The sequence below is a fragment of the Triticum urartu genome, chromosome 7 (assembly GCF_003073215.2).
Source record: "Triticum urartu cultivar G1812 chromosome 7, Tu2.1, whole genome shotgun sequence".
Classification (NCBI taxonomy): domain Eukaryota; kingdom Viridiplantae; phylum Streptophyta; class Magnoliopsida; order Poales; family Poaceae; genus Triticum; species Triticum urartu.
In genome coordinates this window covers 634,865,405-634,888,374 of record NC_053028.1, presented here as the reverse complement: position 1 = coordinate 634,888,374, position 22,970 = coordinate 634,865,405, and positions in this window count along the sequence as shown.

Sequence of the window (22,970 nt, the reverse complement as noted above, 5' to 3'; positions counted from 1 at the left end):
AGTTGATCACCAAAACATGCATCAAGTGGATCAATAGAATACCCCATTGTCACCATGGGTATCCCACGCAAGACATACATCAAGTGTCCTCAAATCCTTAACGACTCAATCCGATAAGATAACTTCAAAGGGAAAACTCAATCCATTACAAGAGAGTAGAGGGGGAGAAACATCATAAGATCCAACTATAATAGCAAAGCTCGCGATACATCAAGATCGTATCACCTCAAGAACACGAGAGAGAGAGAGAGAGAGATCAAACACATAGCTACTGGTACATACCCTCAGCCCCGAGGGATAACTACTCCCTCCTCGTCATGGAGAGCACCGGGATGATGAAGATGGCCACCGGTGAGGGGTTCCCCCTTCGGCAGGGTGCCGGAACGGGTCTAGATTAGTTTTCGGTGGCTACGGACGCTTCTGGCGGCGGAACTCCCGATCTATTCTGCTCCCTGAAGTTTTTAGGGTATATGGGTATATATAGGAGGAAGAAATATGTCGGTGGATCTCCGGGCTGTCCACGAGGCAGGGGGCACGCCCAGGGTGGTGGGCGTGCCCCCACCCTCGTGGGCAGCCCGGGACTCTCCTGGTCCATCTCCGATACTCCGTGGGCTTCTTCCGGTCCAAAAATAAGTTCCATGAAGTTTTAGGTCAATTGGACTCCGTTTGATTTTCCTTTTTCTGCGATACTCTAAAACAAGGAAAAACATAAACTGGCACTGGGCTCTGGGTTAATAGGTTAGTCCCAAAACTAATATAAAAGTGCATAATAAAGCCCATAAACTTCCAAAATAGATAATATAATAGCATGGAATAATCAAAAATTATAGATACGTTGGAGACGTATCACCCCTCGAACCTTCGGCGCCCCCCCCCCCTCATGTCGAAGTTATCGGGGAGGGGGTATATCGACCTTATCAGGACCCCGATTCCGAGTCACATCGATATAGCCGGTAACACCTCATATCACATTGCGGCCTCACGCACGGTATCCCCACGGGTGTTGCTTACCATGGCCCGGGACCGTTTGCGCCTTTTGGCTCACCTATATGATAGTGTCGCTAGCATGCATATGATGGAGAACCCATGCCGACATGGCTAGTCGTGAACCCAAAGCGGCATAGACCTATGGAGACAGGCATGCATGAATCACATCGAGCATGTCGGTCATCAGTGAGTGAATCCGGGCTGTAGCACTGGGCTAACAGGACTCCGGGGAACCCGGGCTGTAGCAGGCTAGGCAGGACTCCGAATGTCACCGCGTGACATTTCCCCGAAGGGACAGACATAGGAACGAAGTGAAACACATGCCGGCCAGTCAAGTGTCCTGAGCAGTAGTGCTGGGCTAGCAGGACTCCGGTGAACCGGGCTGTAGCGGACTACTATGGCTCGAGGAACACTAGACTACATTTCCCCATAAGAAAGGTTGCCAAGGATAAACAACTAGATTGTCGGATCCCACACATACCAAGCATTTCAATCATACACACAATATGCTCGATATGTGCAAATACAACATGGCATCACAACAAAACTCTACAACTCAAGTACTTTATCTAAAGGCTCCAGAGAGCCATACATAACATGTCCATACAGATAGGGGTCACATGACCCGACACTCAAGTCATACAAGCATACAATCACATGCGGAAGCAACTTAGTCTGAGTACAGACACTAGAAATAAAGAAGGCTTCTCGAAGCCTGTCTATCTACATAGGGCCCTCCATGGCCAGGATCACCACCTGGGTAGCAAGTCACTCATTGACGTCGAGGTCTACATAAAACCCATCGGAGGGGGCGGTGTTGTCGTCTGAAAACAGTAATTAAGCAAACATGAGTACAAAGGTACTTAGCAAGTCTTACATCAGAACCTACTATACATGCTCATTCTCAAGAAGGTGGTGGAGTTATTGCAGCAAGCCTGCTTTGACTCTTGGCTAAGCTATCCTACGGGACACCACTAGTAAAATAGTTTTCACACACGAGTCCACTAATCACCAACACAATACTCCACCGGGGATCCTCCCTCGTCATCGTATGAGAGAGCCATCCTCAGTACTCACACTTATCTTGAGTCTTTTAGTAGTATCCATTAACTTGTCTATGAACTATATAGGCAACCAAGTAGTCCTTTACCGCGGACACAACTATTCGAATAGATGATGTTAACCCTGCAGGGGTGTACTTCTTCATACATGCTCTCACCACTTACCGCCGTTTACATGACATGTACTCGGCAACCTTCAAGCGGAAGCCCAACGAGGGTGTCGGCCACAGCCTACCTAAACACTCAAGTCTCTAGTCCAGGTTTATCGCCTATCCAGGTTCAATCCGCAGGGAGTCCAGCCGAGGTTTCCACATACGACCCCGAACGATGTGAACAGGGTTCCCGAGACACCAAACGGGTGACTCGGTACACCGTGCCACGGTGTATCTACCGCAACATAGCCCACCACTACTAGGGAAAAGCCTACCAGCAGCGAGGGTTTTGGGCCTCTCAGTAGCGCGGGCACCGGCGCTACTAATAAGGCGCTACAGCTAACGTATAGCAGTAGCGCCGGTTGTCCCACGCTACTGCTATACATGAATAGATGTAGTGCTCTTTGGTAAAGGGCGCTACTGATATTATCTGCAGCGCTGTTTGCTGGGACACGCTACTGACAATGCGGCGCTACTGCTAAATTTCCCCCTCGCTACTACTAGTTTATTTATTAGTTTTTTTCCTGCATATTTGTTTTGTATTTGAATAGGCTTTATACAATAATCTTTAGCATATCATACACATACAAATGTAATCATAGCATATACATACAATTAGTCTCGTCAAATCATGTCATCATCATAATCATCATCCAACACAAAGTGGTCTCTCGTCATCATCTCGAAAATAGCGATACAAGTCTCGAATGATATGCAAATACATCGTCATCCATCTAAACAATGATATACGCGAGAAGAGCTATCACTTTGAGAACATGAGTTCGTATCCCTCTTTCGCATTAGCGTGAACCTCTAAACTAACTACTGCCTGTCGCTCGGAAACTGGAAGGGCCTGACACTCTGGCCACTTGTCGTATATATACTCCTGGCATAGCACTTCTTCGCCATCTATGATCTATGCACCTGCATCATCACATGAGTCGATGATATGCAATATATATAGTTGAGCAACAGAAAGAGATAGACTTGGCAAAAATAAAAACAACATATCATAAGCATAAATAACAAAGTTCATCGTACCCCAAAATGCCCTAACTAGAGTGATTTTCGCTAGTCGAGGAGGAGGACGGTTTAATTACATCACAAATAAAGTTTCACCATGCATAACTCAAAGTTTTGTCATACAGAAAGTATGGACTAAACGGACACATTGTCATATATCGACAATCACTCCAACATGTCGTTCCATCCATCCAAGTCAGGGAGATAGTCGCCGAGCCTAGTGAAAGGCTTCAGGTCAAGACGCTGAGAGGCTATCCATGTTCGGACGTCTTCCCGCGACATGTGTCCTTCTTCGTAGAACATCCCTGTTTTTCCGACGACCTCCTTCATGATGATTTGGGCAAGTTTGCGCTGGATGTTATAGAACTCAGCTCGAAGTCGATGATCCTCGATATCTCCTATGTCCTTTGCCCATTGCAGAATATGGGCATCGCCGGATCTAGGTGACATGCGAAGGTTCTGGTGATCCCGTCTGTACTCCAGCATGTGGTGTAGGACATAGAATCCATCATTAAGAGAATCGTTCGGTTGTTGGATGCAGCAGAAGTCGGTCTTATGGCCGATGGTGACCCTGCCGCCCCTTCTCTTCTTGTCCCTGACCTCTCCACCCCTTGCTTGGTAGTAAAACATAGCACTGTCGAGAACATCCTTGATGTGGGTGTAATCCTTTTTGTGAATGTTCTTCGACGAGTCCAAATAAAGAGCGTGGGAGAATCGGGGGTAGAGGATGATGAGGACGGCGCGCCCGCCGCTGCGCAAAATAAGTCCTCAAATTAATTAGCCTCCACTGTGCAAATGAATGATTGAAATCGAAGGAAGGATAGCAGTGCGGATGACTTACACGGGATGATAAGGCACGAGAATCGCCTCCTTGTCCTTATTGGCGAGCATGAAATTGACGATGTAATCCCTCGCGTATTCACGGTGATTTGCGCAGACTCCCAAGAAGCCCTTGTGCATGTAGTATGGGTCAGCGACACAGATATGAGATATCTGCTCAACCCCGATGATGTAGTTCATGTGCAAGGCATAAAGGCGGACAAACATAAAATCCAGCTTCTTCATGTGAAACATGTCGAATATGTAATCGAATCGGAGGAAGAACTTATCCGCGGGGAAGCTGTCGACGTACGACATTTGCCGCAGAACGTTAACCACGTAGAGTGGGTATCCTGGATCTTTCGAGGCAATGAGGTCTTTCTCTACCCGCAGCACATCGTCATGAAGTCTCTTTAGATCGCCGAATCTGGCCCGTAGCGCTGTTGCAGGTAGGATTGGTTGACCGGGGATATGCCATTTATCCGCACCGGGGATATCTATACGGTCCTGAAGCCGAGGCTGCTGAGGCGGCTGGATCATAGAAACAGCTTTTTTTCCTTTCCTCGCTCTCTTCCTAAACTTCTTTACTACCGGAAGGTCGTCCATAATATGTTGAGACGGCAATTCAGGCACCGACTCATGACGCTCAAACCATGAGGAGGCGCCAGTATAGACATACTGTTCAGCAGCGCCATCGTCGTCCTCATCCTCATCCATGGCGACGTCATCAGTGACTAATGGAGCCTCCTCCTTACCCCGTCCGCTATAACCCAACCCGACACCCGACGATAATTGGGTAGGTGGGGTGTTGATGTTCATACCTTGCTGAGGCTGCATGCTCGTGGGTGTGCTCCCGGCCGCCTCCAGACGAAGTAGACTCTTTGGCCACAACAGGACCCACCCAGCATTGCAACAATCACCAAGTCGCCGCGGTGTCTTGTCGTCATCCCCCAGTAGTACTGGAGGAGGCAAATTCTCGTGGCCCGGTTTGACACTGGCCACGGAAACCTTGAAGACGTTCGGGGGGATCGGCCGGCTGTGGAACAATGGTTCCTTCGGCTCCATTATCGCCGCCTTCCCCACGTCCACCTTCTGGTCGCCGATGGTGTACAATATGGTGCACGGGGTTTTGTCGGCCTGCAAAGAAAAGTCTGCGACGTGAGACATCTGAAAGGCAACGAAAACGGGAGATTATACATTTATATTGAAGGGGGCCGGTGTGACAGATACCGTGAGGGCGTCGAGCTCAGCCAAAGATGAAGCACCGCCTAGCACGTTCGGTGCGGGAGCCGGTGCGGGAGCAGGTGCAGCTGCAGGTGCTGGTGCAACGCTAGTCGAGCTGCTCCCCGCCAAGAAGTCGGCAAGGGGAAAGTCCACTGCATCTTTTTTTGGATTTTGCCTGGTCCAATTGAAAACGGCCGGAACCAAGGTAGTAGAAATATCTAAAGCCACCTGTTTTGCGGCAGCTACCGCTGTTGCAACTGTCTCAGTTGATTTCTTCTCAACCGCAATCTCAACCCTCTTGTCGATGTTTTCTTCATTTAAACTCCGTCTTTCCTTTCTCTCCTCCGTGGTCTCACGGTAGTACTTCTTCCACGTGGCGCCGTCTCCGACACCGTGCACGCGTCCATACGACGGTCGAGTATCCACCGGTTGTTGTTTCAATATGTTCAACGCCCGGTTGAATGGAGTGTCTCACTTGGGCCTCGCCAATGCCTCACACGGCGAGTCGCTTTCGGCCACAATCCTGTGGTGCTCTCTCTGCAAAAGGCACAACGATCTTTTACAAATATGACTAACGTGTGCAGTCGAATTGATCAGAAACTAAAATTACCAGCAGTCGCATGAACTCCGTAATGACCGGTGTTGTCTTGTAAACCTTTTTCACTGGGTCCCAACGGTGCCGGGCCCTGAGGACGTCACGCTCCTGCGGGACGGTGAACTCCGCCAAGGGGTCTGCGATGCCCAGACTCGCGGCTTCCGCGTCCTCCTTGGCCCATTTGGACCTCTTTCCGCCGTAACCACGGCTTCCGAGGTGGTGGCTCCCAATGTTCCGCTCTTGAAGCCCCTTCATGTACTTAGACTTTTTTTGGCATCTTCGACCTCGCAAGCATCCTTGAATATTTGAAACTGCTCTTCCGTGATTGTCGGATTATCCTTTACAATCTCGGAGTAGGGTTCCTTCTTGTCGATGATCCTTGCTTTCACTCGATTTTTCCAGGCGGCCAACGCGTCGCTAAACTTGGTCATGGCGTGTTTGTTTATCTTCTTCATTGTCGGGTCCTCATTTGGATCTTTATAATCCTTCTCATTCCGGCCTGGGAACAAGAATATCTGGTGAAACTTCTTTAGGAGGGAGCTCCTCATATTTTCTATCTTCTGTAGTTTCTCATCGTTGATGGTGGCGGTTGTCCGTATGATGCAGCCTATTTGATTGCCGTAGCATCGACGCGCTTCCTCGGGTGCCGTTGGCTCAAAATTGCCGTCGTCCACCTCCGTGACCACCACTCTAGTAGTCCTGAGTTTGTTAGGAACCCGTTGCCTCTTTACTTTCGGTTCTACACCGGCTCCACTCCCCGAGGCAGCGCCGGTCTCAGTCTCAGCGCCGGTCTCGATGCCTGTCTGAGTCTGAGCACCGGTCTCAGTCTCAGCACCAGTCTGCGTGTCGGCCTCAGTCCCCGATGCCACCGGTGGGCCCAGCAATAACATCGGTTGATCATCGGTAAGGCTAAAAAAAAAATTCGTCTGCCGCCCGGTAGGCGTCGTCGCAATCACCAGAACCCTGTCCTTCATCGTTGCTAGCCATGTTTCCTATGATTAAATCTAGTCAATTAATTCTAGACCTAATAAAATGAATAATGACATAAAAAGGCCTATTGTTTTGCAGGAACGTTGACTCCTTCCTGGTGCGGCAAATCACGGGCACTCGATATGTCCTAGTTTGTAGCACAAGTCATGCCGAAATTCACGGAAAATTTCGGCATGACCTTTGCTAAAAAGTGGACAAATCGAGAACCTGAAATTTGCCGGAACGGAAATGAATCAACATTCCCAAAACATATATAGGCCACTCAGCTTGCTTCATTGAAACAACAAAGCCACTTGGGCACAAACAACATGACCACTTCAATGAAAAGATATAATCAACAATAAAAGTCTAGGAAGGGATCATATTTAAAATAAAACTTGCCTAAATAACCTAGATAATTAACCTAATCAAACTAGTTAACCTGACTAGTTCTCTGTCAAAGCCCTAACTAAATTTTTGCACTAACCTAGGTAATTAACCTAATTAAACTAGTTAACCTAACTACTTCTCTGTCAAAGCCCTAACTAAATTTTTGCCCTAACCTAGATAATTAACATAATTAAGCTAGCTAACCTATGCATGAGAGAGAGAGGATGGGTGGGGGCTTACAGAGGATGGCTCCGGTGGTGGCGAGGGAGGCAGTGGTGGCGAGGGAGGCAGGGGCGTCTCTGGTGACGACGAGGGAGGCAGTTCTGGCGAGGGAGGATCCGGTGGCGTTGACGGCGGCTCCAGTGGTGTTGATGAGGCCGCGCGGCTCCGTGGCGTTGGGGCGGCTCCGATGGCGTCGACGGCGCACGGCTCTGGTGGCTCCGGGGGCGTCGACGTCGGCAGGAGACGGCGACGAAGTGGGGCGACGACGAATCGGGGAGACAGCGGCGGGTGGGTCGAGAGATTTGGGGGGCAAGTGGTGGCCGGGGGGAAACGGTTTTTTGGTTAAGTCAAAACTAGCGGTAGCATGTTTCGCAGAACGCGCTATAGCAAAGGTAGCTATAGCGCTTTTTCCAAAACGCGATACTGCTATACATATGTAAGTTTCTCTCTTTTTTATTTCCTTTTCCGTTTCTATAGCGGGGGTCCTTGAAACGCGTTGCAGCTGCGTTAGCTAAAGCGCCTCTTACAAACACACGCTACAGCTAAGCCTTTCTCTGTTTTTTCGCTTTTTCATTTATTTTTCTTTACATTTTATTTTTTTTCTTTCTCCTTTTTCTGTTTCTTTCATTTTCATTTACTTTTCTATTTGTTTTTCATTTTATTTTATTTCCATTAGCAGTAGCGCTGTTACAGGGAAACGCGCTGCTACTCATGCCCTAGCGGTAGCACGCTTCCTGCAAGGCCGCAACTGCTATGTGTAGCCCATCGTTCCAGCAATGGGAATATTAGTAGTAGCGCTCTTACGGGCACACGCGCTACTGCTAGAATCGTATCTGCAGCGCAGTTTATTTTGAACCGCTACTGCTATCTAGCACTAGCGCCCTTTTTTAACCCGCGCTATTGCTAAATTTCTATGTATAAGGTTTTCCCTAGTAGTGCACCCCTAGGGTCAGCGCTATGCACGGCCACCAACACATAACCTACAAACACCAGAAACTAATTGCAACTCCTGGACAGAGTACTAGGGTGATTAAGAAGCCGAGAGGGTCAATTAAGGATCCCAATGCATGGTAGTAGCTGATTCTTAAAATCACACATAAAGATCTCAGTTCTTAGGGACGGCCTCAATGAAACAACCCACCATGTACTCCTACATGGCCTCTCATCGATACCTTTACCAAATCATGTTCAACACATCCCTCACATTACCGACATAATCATTTCACTCTAGCCCATCACCAAGATGAACCAGACCTGACACAACTCTAAGCATAGCAGGCATAGCAAGGTAGGAATCACATACATGGCTCAATCAACTCCTACACATGCTAGTGGGTTTCATCTAGTTACTGTGGCAATGACAGGTCATGTAGAGGATAAGGGTTCAACTACCATAGCACACAGCAGTTTGAATCGCGTTGTCTTAATGCAGTAAACAAGAGCAGAAGCGAGAACATGGGTTTGTATCGGAATGATCAACGGGTTGCTTTCCTGATGTAATGGTAGTTGGGTACTTCCCTTCAGACGGATATTCGGGGTTATCCTCGGAGGCAGAACCTACCACGAAAGACACACCGAACATAATCAACACATGACAATATGCAACAATATGATGCAAGATATGACATGGAAAAATGAATGTGTCTTGGCCTAATGCAAGCTAAAACAGAAAGGAATGAACCCATTTGAATCAAAGATTCAAATGTTAGTTCATTTAACATAGCCTTATTAGTGCATTATCTTATTTTGCTTAAACAGCAAGGTTATCTTGTTTTGTCATGCATGAAACTATTACCAATGGATAGATTGAATTTTTCTAATCAAAATTCATATATAAATCTTTTCATTTGGAGTTACAGATTAATTTCTATGATTTTTAGAAGTTTTGGCTATTTTCTAGAATTTCCTATATAAAAATAAATCCAGAAAATGAATAATTGCGTCAGCACTGCGTCACTGTGATGTCAGCGAGTCAAAGTCGCCAGGGCCAGTCAAACCTGACTGGTGGGCCCTGTCTGTCAGTGACCTAAACTAACTAAAATTAGTTAACACTAATCCTAAACTAATTAACAGGCCGGCCCCACCTGTCATAGGCTTAGGGGGGAAGTCAACCTTGGCCCACATGTCAGTCCACGGTCAAAACGTGGTCAACTCGCCGGCGGCTTGACGCCAGCGACGACAGACGCGGCGGAGGGGCTCGGGTTTTGCCCACAATCGACCAAATCGACTGCGGTTTGGTCCTACGAGTAGCTGGGGGCAAGCCGCGGTGTTTGGTGGTGGAAGTGGAGTTCGGGGAGGCCGGAAACGACGCCGGCGTCGAGCCAGGCGGCGGCCGGAGTTCGGGCGTGCACGGAAACGGCGTTAGGAGGCACGTCAGGGGGCGCAGAGGGGTGCTACGGCCTCCTGGGGGTGCACTGAGCAAGGTGACACGCTCAGCTGCGGCTATAGTGATGGTGGCCATGGTGGCGGCATGGCCGGCGGAGCCAAGCTCCCGGCCATGATGACCAATGGGGTTAGGGGCAGCTAGGGTGACGTGGCTAGGGGGAGAAGGAAGAGAAGCTCACAGGGATTGCAGGAGTGGCCTCGGCGTGCTCAGGGAAGCACCGGAGTGAGCAGAGCGGCGAGGGGCATCTCCGGTGACCGAGGTTGAAGACGAGCTCGGTGAAGACGCTCGGGGGCCTCCGACGGGGCGTGGCTTGGTGGGACGGTCGAGGAGGGACTGGCGGAGCTTCAGGACACGGTGGAGCGGCGCGTTGACGACGGTGGGCACGGTTACGGCGGTGGAATGGCGGCAGCTGCGGCGGCCATGGCGGAGGGGAGCGAGGGAGAGAGGCAAGGGGAATGGACGTGTCCAGGGGGTTCGGTGCGCGACGTGGAGGCGTTTCGAGGCATCACACTGGCGCAGGCGACGGCAGGTAGGCAGAGAGGTGGCATGGTGAGCTCTTGTGCTCGCCGTCGAGCACTTGCTTGCCTCGCTGGCTAGGCGAAGCAGCTGCGTGGAGCGGCTGCTGGGCCGGGCCAGCTAGGTGGGCCGGCTGGGGGGCTTCCAGGTAAGCTCTATCTCTCTCTCTTTTTTTTTTGTTTTGCTTTATTTATTTCCTGCTATGTGTATTGAAATAGAATAAATACTATTTCATTTCCAAAAACTCTGGAAATATTCAGGGGCGCTTTTGGGAATATTCTCAACTGCCTAAAAATGCTTCCAAGATTATTTGAGCACTTTAAAATATTTATAGCATTTAAAATGCCCAAATTCAAATACTTATGGCTTGTTCAAAAATCCAGAATGGCTCCATAAATTGCAAGACCATTTTTGGCAGAGGTTTTAGTCAAGACCAAAAATGGTGGGCTTTTATGAAGGGCGTTTTGGGTTCATTGAAATTCCAATTGTTGGAAATTAGCATTTTCAGGGGGGTGTTGGGGTTGATTAGGCCCCATTTCAAGTTTAAAGAACATTTAAACATGATGCACATGTTCACCCAATCCTAATGCATGACTAAAAGCAGGGATGTGACAACTCACCCCCACTCAAAAGAATCTCGTCCCGAGATTTAGGATCCTCCTGGAAGAAGGTGGGGTACTCGAGTCGAAGACGATCCTCCCTTTCCCAAGTGGCTTCTTTCTCAGAATGGTGTGACCATTGAACCTTGAGAAACTTGATATTATGGCGTCGAGTGGTACGCTCGGCTTGATCAAGGACACGAACGGGATATTCCCGATATGAGAGGTTATCTTGTAGATCAAGTGTTTCGTGGTCCACTCCATGGATAGGATCCGCGAAGCAACGCCTGAGTTGAGAAACGTGGAAGACATCGTGAACTCTGGAAAGATGCGAAGGTAGTTCCAATTGGTAGGCAACTTCTCCTCGTTTGGAAAGAATGCGAAATGGTCCAATAAAACGAGGAGCCAATTTGCCTTTGATATCGAAACGATGGGTTCCCTTTAACGGAGTAACCCGAAGGTAAGCCTTCTCGCCGACTTCATAAGTCATGAGCTTATGTTTACGATCATATTGGCTCTTTTGACGAGATTGGGCTGTTTTCAATTTCTCACGAATAACGCGAACCTGCTCTTCTGCTTCCTGAATCATATCCGGGCCAAAGAGTTGTCTTTCCCCGGTTTCGGACCAGTTAAGAGGCGTTCGACATTTTCGTCCATAGAGAACTTCGAAAGGAGCTTTGCCCAAGCTAGCTTGATAACTATTGTTATAAGCAAACTCCGCGAATGGAAGGCATTTCTCCCAACCCATTCCGAATGAGATGATAGAAGCTCGGAGCATATCTTCCAAAATTTGATTGACTCGCTCTACTTGACCACTTGATTGGGGATGGAAGGCGGTGCTAAAAGAGAGACGAGTTCCCATAGCATTTTGGAAACTTTTCCAAAATCGAGAGGTGAAGAGACTCCCACGGTCTGAGTTAATTTCCAATGGAACACCATGAAGAGACACTATTCGGGAGATGTATAAGTCAGCTAGCTGGCTAGCGGTTGTACTCTCACAAACAGGTAGGAAATGGGCTACTTTGGAAAGACGATCGATCATGAAGAAGATGGCATTATTCCCTCTCTTGGTCCTGCGAAACCCAGTAATGAAATCCATACTGATTTTATCCCATTTCCACTCAGGAATAGCCAAAGGTTGAAGGGTGCCAGCAGGCCGTTGGTGCTTTGCTTTAACACGACGACAGACGTCGCAACTAGCAATGTATTGAGCAATTTCTCTCTTCATCCTAGTCCACCAAAACCTCTGGCGTAGGTCTTGATACATTTTAGTACTACCGGGATGAATGGTGAGAGGGGATTCATGAGCTTCCTTAAGAATCAACTGGCGTAGATGTTGTTTCTTGGGAACCACCAAGCGGTTCTCGAAGAAGACAACACCTCGCTCATCCATGGAAAAACATTTAGCAACTCCGCTAGCAATGTTCTCCTTAATCCGGGATATGCCCTTATCATACCGCTGGGCGGTTATGATTTGATCCATAAGGTTAGGCTTCGCCACCAGGGTGGATAGGAAACCTTGAGGAACAATGTGAAGATTAAGCTTACAAAATTCCTCATGGAGAAGTGGTTGACTTTGTTGTAACATCAGGTTGTTACAATAAGATTTACGACTTAGCGCATCAGCCATGACATTGGCTTTGCCCGGGGTGTAAGTTATTCCTAAGTCGTAATCCGAGATCAACTCGACCCAACGTCGTTGCCTAAGATTCAAATCCGGTTGGGTGAAGATATATTTCAAACTTTGGTGATCGGTGAAGATCTCGCAACGATTACCGAGGAGCTAATGTCGCCAAGTTTTGAGTGCATGGACTACAGCTGCAAGCTCTAGATCATGTGTGGGATAGTTTTCCTCATGTGGGTGTAATTGTCGTGAGGCATAGGAAATTACCTGACAATCTTGCATGAGTATGCAACCTAGTCCTTGTCGTGAGGCGTCGCAATAGATAATAAAGTCCTTGGAGAAATCTGGTGGTACCAGTACGGGAGCAGATGTCAGGCGTCTTTTCAGTTCCTGAAAGCTGAACTCGCACTGTGGGGTCCACTCGTACTTTTTATCTTTCTTGAGGAGTTCAGTTAGAGGTTTAGCAACCTTGGAGAAATTCTCGACGAAGCGGCGGCAGTAGCTCGCTAAACCAAGGAAGCTCCGAACTTGCTTGACCGTCTCAGGTGGAGTCCAATCAAGGACGGCTTAAACTCGCTCGGGATTGACAGCAATACCCTTACCAGAGATTACATGGCCTAGATAGGTCACTTCTGGCAACCAAAATTCACACTTGGAGAATTTGGCATAAAGGTGATGCTCTCGAAGTTTTGTCAATACCAGCCTTAGATGTTCGGCATGTTCCTCTTCATTCTTGGAGTAGATGAGTATGTCATCGAAGTATACTACGACGAATTTATCCAAATACTCCATGAAGACCGAGTTCATTAACCGAGAGAAGGTGGCTGGGGCATTAGTTAAACCGAAGGACATAACGGTGTACTCGTATTGGCCATAACGAGTAACAAAGGCCGTTTTGGGAATGTCCCCGTTTCTAATTTTGATTTGATGGTAGCCCAACCTCAAATCCATCTTGGAAAAGACTGAAGATCCAGCGAGCTGATCATACAGATTGTTGATCCTGGGAAGCGGGTACTTGTTCTTGATGGTGACCAAGTTGATAGGTCGGTAATCTACAACCATCTGATCCGTTCCATCCTTCTTCTTGACGAAGAGGACGGGCAAGCCCAAGGAGAGGAACTAGGACGGATGAAACCCTTTTTCAAGGACTCGTCGAGTTGGTTCTTAAGCTCGGCTAGTTCTAAGGGTGCCATCTTATAGGGTCTTCTAGAAATTGGAACGGTTCCTGCAACAAGGTCTATTACAAACTCGACATCCCTGTCAGGTGGAACACCTGGCAGTTCTTCTGGAAAGACATCCGGAAAGTCCCAGACTACCGGAATATCTTCAAGGTCTGGAAGGGGGTTGGCATTTAAGGAGTAAAGCTGGCGCTTGGCCACTCGAGTTAAGACATTGACTGTCTTGCCCGATGGGTGAGTAAGTTGAACGGTTCTAGTGGCACAATCAATCTTAGCGTAATGAGCTGACATCCAGTCCATACCCAAGATGATGTTAATGTCCGAGGACTTGAGATCTATTAAGGATGCAAGGAAGACAAGTCTATCAACAAGAATTTCGTTCCCATGGCTTACTCTAGAAGTTTGCCATTTGGAACCCGGAGTTTGAATTACCATGGAAGTGGGCATGTCATAGAATGTCGTGTTATGCAATCGAGCATAGTTCTCAGATATGAATGAATGAGATGCTCCAGTATCGAAAAGAACAGATGCCGGATGGCAATTAACAAGGAGCGTACCAAGGACGACGTTAGGATCCTCATGAGCCTCCTCGGCTGAGACATAGTTGACATGGCCACGTGCAATGGTGACCGGCTTGGCGTAGAATGTCTTTCCCGCTGGCTTACCACGGCCAACGGACTTTCCAGACTGATTGGGGTTGTTGTTTTGGGGACACTCTCGACTATAGTGACCCGGCTCTCCACACTTGAAACATGTCACAACATTGGGGCATGGAGCAGCATTAGCAGCGGGGCCACCATAGGGCTTGGACGGTGCAAACTGCTGGTTGGGACGAGGCGCCTCAAAGGATGGCCTCGGAATGAACCTGGGTGGCAGTGCCATGCTTGGAATCCACACCTGGCGCTTCTGAGATCCAGAGCCGGATGAAGAGCCAAAATCACGAGAGTGCTTGCGTGTAGCGTCATAGTCAGACTGGCCTGTATCAGCACTGATGGCTTTATTGACCAACTTCTGAAAGGAGGTGCACTCGTGCAGACGAAGATCGCGGTGAAGCTCAGGGCTAAGTCCCTTGCAGAACCTTGCCTGCTTCTTAGCGTCGGTAGATACTTCTTCAGGAGCATATCGTGCCAGATTCCCAAATTCACGACTATATGCATCCACAGTCAGTCTTCCTTGAGTGAAATTGCAGAAATCTTCCCTCTTGCGATCTATGAGACCTTCCGGGATGTGATGCTCACAGAAAGCCTCACTGAATTCAGCCCAAGTAGTGATTTGGCCGACCGGGCGCATAGCTTCAAAATTTTCCCACCAAAGACTAGCAGGGCCTTCGAGGTGATAGGCAGCATAAGTAACCTTATCAGCTTCGGCTACGTTGGCAGAACGTAGCTTGTGGGTGATGTTGCGAAGCCAGTCATCCGCGTCGAGGGGCTCGACGGAATGGTTAAACTTTGGTGGGTACAACTTGATGAAGTCATTGATTGACACCAAGTCATTTCGCTGATGGCGTGCAGTGTTCTGCTCAATCCGCTCTAGCAAGCGGTTAGTCTCACGCTTGCTTCTTTCCGCCTCCAGCATCACTTCGGCCAGAGAAGGCGGGTGAGGCAGATTTTCACCCCTAACTGCACTGGCTTCCCCCTGCTCCGGGGCAGCAGGGTTGCTACGGGTGTTGACCATCCTAGGAGAAAACAAGACAATGGTTTAGATAAGGATGGCACAACTTAGCAAGGAAGTGCAGAATGTAATGGATAACACGGAATGCAGAGATGTTCATCCGTATGTCATGGTAATATAGAACTGCCATATATATACCAACGGTCATACACACCATACATAGTTTAGTACAAGCCCAGGCTACAGTACAACTATGATGAAAGACGTTACATCTCATCGGAGGCATTCCAAGCTCCTATACATTATTTGTCTACACCTCCGGAATTGATTACACACTAAGTCATATTCCACAAGTCACGCAGGACAGTGGAGATACAACTATTACAATACTAGTGATACTACTACTAACTCAGACAGCTCCATAGTAGTCCTCATAGAAGTCACCTCCATAGCCTGGAAGTTCAACGTGATCATCCGAGAACAGACAGTCCTACGGAGCCTGCGGACCATAGGGACTAGGATGAGGTCTTGGACCAACAAACGGTGGCCTGCGGGGACCACGGGGTGGGGTGATGCCTCCCACATCACGCCAATCCACCATGTCTGGCAGAGCATATCTCAAAGGATACAGATCCCTTGTATCCATACATCCAGCTTGCACAGCAGGTGCAAACCGAGTCAAAGTGGCCCAATGATCAGCACGGGTGTTGAAAAGCTCCAGTCTCAAGGCCTGATTCTCTCGGTCCTTATCCTCGAGCATCTCGGCAGTGGTGCGAGTTAGTGAGTCCTCACGTGTGGAGTCAGCATAGATAGCCTGGAGATACCCTTGCGCTCCCGGGAGTGAAGCTGGCATATAAAGGAAGTCGGTGTTCCGAAGTAGGCCAGTCCGGACTCGCATGATGGTCATCATGGAATAGGCAGCATCCTGCACAGCCATCTCAACAGTAACCCCGAGTCCATAGGAACAGTGGAGGGGCTCGGTAGATCCAGGATAAGAAGGAAATATCCTGACGGTGCAGAAATATTGGCTTTGATTAAAGTCTCGGAATTGCTCTTCGACAGTGTATTCGGGATACCAACGGTAACCCATCTCGATCATTACCCGTACTAACATAGCAGTATGACCGGGCACATCGAGGCACCGGGTCAGGCGAACCACTTGGTTTTGAGCATGAGTGGCCATCTGAAAGCACAACCACAATGCAAAGACATTAGAATTTCTAGGGAAAATTTGACAGCATAACAGCTGTAAATGCTCAGATAAAGATTTGAGACATCCACAACAGTTTGCAATACCACTCAACAACATCATATCAGGGTTCTGATTCAACTGGCAACATACTAAAAGTAGTAGAAACTGTACTGAGGCTTGTAACAACAATCCTATAAGCTACTACGGATTAGTAACACGTGAACCTAACAGAAGAAGAGAGCCTAGTCCTTAACCCACGTTGAATGAGAAGAGAATGACTCAGATCAGAGGGCATAAGGTAAAGGAGTAAAAGAGCCTTACGTTCCCTCCCACAATCAATTCCCCTACATATAACTAAAGCATTTCTAGACTCAACATAGACCAATTTGGCTCAACGAACCTACAGGCAGTCCGGCTCTGATACCAATGCTGTCAGGACCCCGATTCCAAGTAACATCGATCTAGCCGGTAACACCTCATATCACATTGCGGCCTCACGCACGGTATCCCCACGGGTGTCGCCTTACCATGGCCTAGGACCGTTTGTGCATTTTGGCTCACGTATATGAAAGTGTCGCTAGCATCGATATGACGGAGAACCCGAGCCGACATGGCTAGTCGTGAACCCAAAGCGGCACAGACCTATGGAGACATGCATACATGAATCACATCGAGCATGTCGGTCATCAGCGAGTGAATCCGGGCTGTAGCACTGGGCTACCAGGACTCCGGGGAACCCAGGCTATAGCAGGCTAGGCAGGACTCCAGGTGTCACCGCGTGACATTTCCCCAAAGGGACAGACATAGGAACGAAGTGAAACACATGCCGGCCAGTCAAGTGTCCTGAGTAGTAGTGCTGGGCTAGCAGGACTCCGGTGAATCGGGCTATAGCGGACTACTATGGCTCGAGGAACACTAGACTACATTTCCCCATAAGAAAGGTTGCCAAGGATAAACAACTAGATTGTCGGATCCCACACATACCAAGCATTTCAATCATACACACAATATGCTCGATATGTGCAAATACAACATCGCATCACAACAAAACTCTACAACTCAAGTACTTTATCTAAAGGCTCCAGAGAGCCATACATAACATGTTCATACAGATAGGGGTCACATGACCCGACACTCAAGTCATACAGGCATACAATCACATGCGGAAGCAACTTATTCTGAGTACAGACACTAGAAAGAAACAAGGCTTCTCGAAGCCTGTCTATCTACATAGGGCCCTCCATGGCCAGGATCACCACCTGGGTGGCAAGTCACTCATCGACGTCGAGGTCTACATAAAACCCATCGGAGGGGGCGGTGTTATCATCTGAAAACAGTAATTAAGCAAACATGAGTACAGAGGTACTCAGCAAGTCTTACATCAGAACCTACTATACATGCTCATTCTCAAGAAGGTGGTGGAGTTATTGCAGCAAGCCAGCTTTGACTCTTGGCTAAGCTATCCTACGGGACACCACTAGTAAAATAGTTTTCGCACACGAGTCCACTAATCACCAACACAATACTCCACCGGGGATCCTCCCTCGTCATCCTACGAGAGAGCCATCCTCGGTACTCACACTTATCTTGAGTCTTTTAGTAGTATCCATTAACTTGTCTATGAACTGTATAGGCAACCAAGTAGTCCTTTACTACGGACGCGGCTATTCGAATAGATGATGTTAACCCTGCAGGGGTGTACTTCTTCATACATTCTCTCACCACTTACCGCCGTTTACACGACATGTACTCGGCAACCTTCAAGCGGAAGCCCAACGAGGGTGTCGGCCATGGCCTACCTAAACACTCAAGTTTCTAGTCCAGGTTTATCGCCTATCCAGGTTCCATCCACAGGGAGTCCGGCCGAGGTTTCCACATACGGCCCCGAACGATGTGAACAGGGTTCCCGAGACACCAAACGGGTGACTCGGTACACCGTGCCACGGTGTATCTACCGCAACATAGCCCACCCCTAGGGTCAGCGCAACGCACGGCCGCCAACACATAACCTACAAACACCAGAAACTAATTGCAACTCCTGGACAGAGTACTAGAGTGATTAAGAAGCCGAGAGGGTCAATTAAGGATCCCAATGCATGGTAGTAGCTGATTCTTAAAATCACACATACAGATCTCAGTTCTTAGGGACGACCTCAATGAAACAACCCACCATGTACTCCTACATGGCCTTTCATCGATACCTTTACCAAATCATGTTCAACACATCCCTCACATTACCGACATAATCATTTCACTCTAGCCCATCACCCAGATGAACCAGACCTGACACAACTCTAAGCATAGCAGGCATAGCAAGGTAGGAATCACATACATGGCTCAATCAACTCCTACACATGCTAGTGGGTTTCATCTAGTTACTGTGGCAATGACAGGTCATGCAGAGGATAAGGGTTCAACTACCGTAGCACACAGCAGTTTGAATCGCGTTGTCTTAATGCAGTAAACAAGAGCAGAAGCGAGAACATGGGTTTGTATCGGAATGATCAATGGGTTGCTTGCCTGATGTAATGGTAGTAGGGTACTGCCCTACAGACGGATATTCGGGGTTATCCTCGGAGGCAGAACCTACCATGAAAGACACACCGAACATAATCAACACATGACAATATGCAACAATATGATGCAAGCTATGACATGGCAAAATGATGTGTCTTGGCCTAATGCAAGCTAAAATAGAAAGGAATGAACCCATTTGAATCAAAGATTCAAATGTTAGTTCATTTAACATAGCCTTATTAGTGCATTATCTTATTTTGCTTAAACAGCAAGGTTATCTTGTTTTGTCATGCATGAAACCATTACCAATGGATAGATTGAATTTTTCTGATCAAAATTCATATATAAATCTTTTCATTTGGAGTTATAGATTAATTTCTATGATTTTTAGAAGTTTTGGCTATTTTCTGGAATTTCCTATATAAAAATAAATCCAAAAAATGAATAATTGCGTCAGCACTACGTCACTGTGATGTCAGCGAGTCAAAGGCGCCAGGGCCAGTCAAACCTGACTGGTGGGCCCTATCTGTCGGTGACCCAGCTAACTAACAGGATTAAGTTAGTACTAATTAACTGTCAGTGGGGCCTGGGCCCACATGTCAGTGACCTAAACTAACTAAAATTAGTTAACACTAATCCTAAACTAATTAACAGGCCGGCCCCACCTGTCATAGGCTCAGGGGGGGAAGTCAACCTGGGCCCACATGTCAGTCCACGGTCAAAACGTGGTCAACTCACCTGCGGCTTGACACCGGCGACGACAGACGCGGCGCAGGGGGCTCGGGTTTTGCCCACAGTCGACCAAATCGACTGCGGTTTGGTCCTACGAGTAGCTGGGGGAAAGCCGTGGCGTTTGGTGGTGGAAGTGGAGCTCGGAGAGGCCGGAAACGACGCCGGCGTCGAGCCAGGCGGCGGCCGGAGTTCGGGCGTGCACGGAAACGGCGTTAGAAGGCACGGCAGGGGGCACAGAGGGGTGCTACGGCCTCCTGGGGGTGCACTGAGCATGGTGACACGCTCAGATGCAGCTATAGGTGACGGTGGCAACGACGGCGGCATGGCCGGTGGAGCCAAGCTCCCGACCGTGATGGCCAACGGGGTTAGGGGCAGCTAGGGTGGCGTGGCTAGGGGGAGAAGGAAGAGAAGCTCACAGGGAGTGCAGGAGTGGCCTTGGCATGCTCGGGGAAGCACCGGAGCGAGCGGAGTGGCGAGGGGGATCTCCGTCGACCGAGGTTGAAGACGAGCTCGGTGAAGACGCTCGGGGGCCTCCGGCGGGGCGTGGCTCGGTGGGAGTGGCGGAGCTTCAGGACACGATGGAGCGGCGCGTTGACGACGGTGGGCACGGTTACGGCGGCGGAACGGCGGCGGCTGCGTCGGCCCTGGCGGACGGGAGCGAGGGAGAGAGGCAGGGGGAATGGACGTGTCCAGGGGGTTCGGTGCGTGACGTGGAGGCGTTTCGAGGCATCACGCTGGCGCGGGCGACGGCAGGCAGGCAGAGAGGTGGCGTGGCGAGCTCATGTGCTCGTCGTCGAGCACCTGCTCGCCTCGCTAGCTAGGCGAAGCAGCTGCGTGGAGCGGCTGCTGGGTCGGGCCAGCTAGGTGGGCCGGCTGGGGGGGCTTCTAGGTAAGCTCTAACTCTCTCTCTCTCTTTTGTTTTGCTTTATTTATTTCCTGCTATGTGTATTGAAATAGAATAAATACTATTTCATTTCCGAAAACTCTGGAAATATTCAGGGGCACATTTGGGAATATTCTCAACTGCCTAAAAATGCTTCCAAGATTATTTGAGCACTTTAAAATATTTATAGCATTTAAAATGCCCAAATTCAAATACTTATGGCTTGTTCAAAAATCCAGAATGGCTCCATAAATTGCAAGACCATTTTTGGCAGAGGTTTTAGTCAAGACCAAAAATGATGGGCTTTTATGAAGGGCATTTTGGGTTCATTGAAATTCCAATTGTTGGAAATTAGCATTTTCAGGGGGGTGTTGGGGTTGATTTGGCCCCATTTCAAGTTCAAAGAAAATTTAAACATGATGCACATGTTCACCCAATCCTAATGCATGACTAAAAGCAGGGATGTGACAGACCCCCCCCCCTCATGTAAGAAGAGGAAAAAAGATCGAAGAAGAAAAAAGAGGAGAAGAAGAAAGAAATAGAGGAGAAGAAGAAAAAATATAATTATTCACATTTTTTCTTCTTCTCCTTTATTCCTTTCTTCTCCTTTTTTTTCTTTTTTTCTCTTCTTATTTATTTCTCCTCTTCTTCCTCTCCTCTTCTTCTCCTTTCTTCTTCTCCTTTCTTCTTCTCCTTCTTCCTCTTCTTATTTTCCTTTTTCCTCTCCTTCTTCTTCTTCTTCTTCTTCTTCTTCTTCTTCCTTCTTCCTTCTTCCTCTTTTCTTCCTTTTCCTTATTTTACTTTTTCCTCTACACTAACCTAAAATCAATATCTACTAATTAACAACCTAAATAAAAAGTAATACATATATGAAAAAAACATCATATGGAAAAAAACATCATATGCACAAAAAACATCATTTGAACAAAAAATATCATATGATCATCACATATATATGAACAAAAAAACATCGGAAGGCTGCCGGACCGTGGGGCAACACGGCGACGGCGTTGGGCAGGGGTGGCGCGGGGCGGCGACGGTGTCAGGGCGGTGCGGGGCGGTGATGGCGTCGGGGCGGCACGGGGAGGTGACGGCGATGGCGTCGGGGTGGTGACGGCACGGGATGGCGCGCGGTGACAGTGTTGGGCGGCGCGGGGTGCGGGCGGTGACGGGGCAGGGCGCGTCAAGTGGGGCGGTGACAGCGACGAGGAGCTGGCGGCGGCAGGACTGCGATGGAACTAAAAAATTTCACAAGTGTTGCTTATATAGACAGAGCATTGGTCTCGGTTCGTGGCAGCAACCGGGACCAATGCACCCCTTTAGTCCCGGTTGGTGCCACCAATCGGGACCAAAGGCCTTGTGCTGCCCGCGTCAAAAGTTTAGTCTCACCTCGCTAGCTGAGAGAGCTCGAGAATGGTTTATAAGCGCTGATGCACCCACCCTCTCGAGCTCCTCTCAATTGCAGGTTTTCGGGCCTAACCTGTCACTGTGTTCCTATGGGCCTACTGGGCCTGTTGCGGGCCTGAATCCTAGCCCATGATTGGGTTTCTAGTCGTATTCAGGCCGTGTGGCCCAGTAGGTGGCACTTTTTTTGTTTTCTTTGTTGCTTTATTTATTTTCTTTTGTTTCTACTTAGGACAAAATACTTACTATTGCTATTTTATTTTATTTTGTTTCTACTTATTTATTTAAGTTTATTTTGTCTCTACATATTTATTTTATTTTTTTTCTACTTATTTATTTAATCTTATTTCTACTTAGTTATTTTATTTTGTTTCTACTTATTTATTTTATTTTCTTTTTGCTTATAATGTTTTGACCAGAAAATACTTTGATAATTTTAGTTGCATAAATTTTACATAATTTTAGTTTCAATAATACTATAGGTTTATAAAACTTTTTAGTTGATTCCTTTTGCTATTAGAGTTTCATCTAGTTCATTCTTTTTTCTATTAGAGTTTCATTAAAGTTTTCTAGTTTATTCTTTTAGTTTATTAGTTTTGCTATTAGAGTTTCATAAAAAAATTCCTGTTCATTTTTTATATTAGTTCATACTTTGAGCTAAATGACCCTGAATTGAAAAGCACTTCAGATGAACTCTGAAGAGGTTGAAAATTGGCATGGTATCATCATTTCACCCACATAGCATGTGCTAAAAAGTTGAGAGGGTTACGGCAAAAACTGGATGCACTTCGTGTAAAAAACACACAATCTCTTTCGGAGTATCAAGGTTTCGGACAAAAGCTCATCTGTTACAAAAGGATTTCATTTTTTGAACTTATTTGAACTC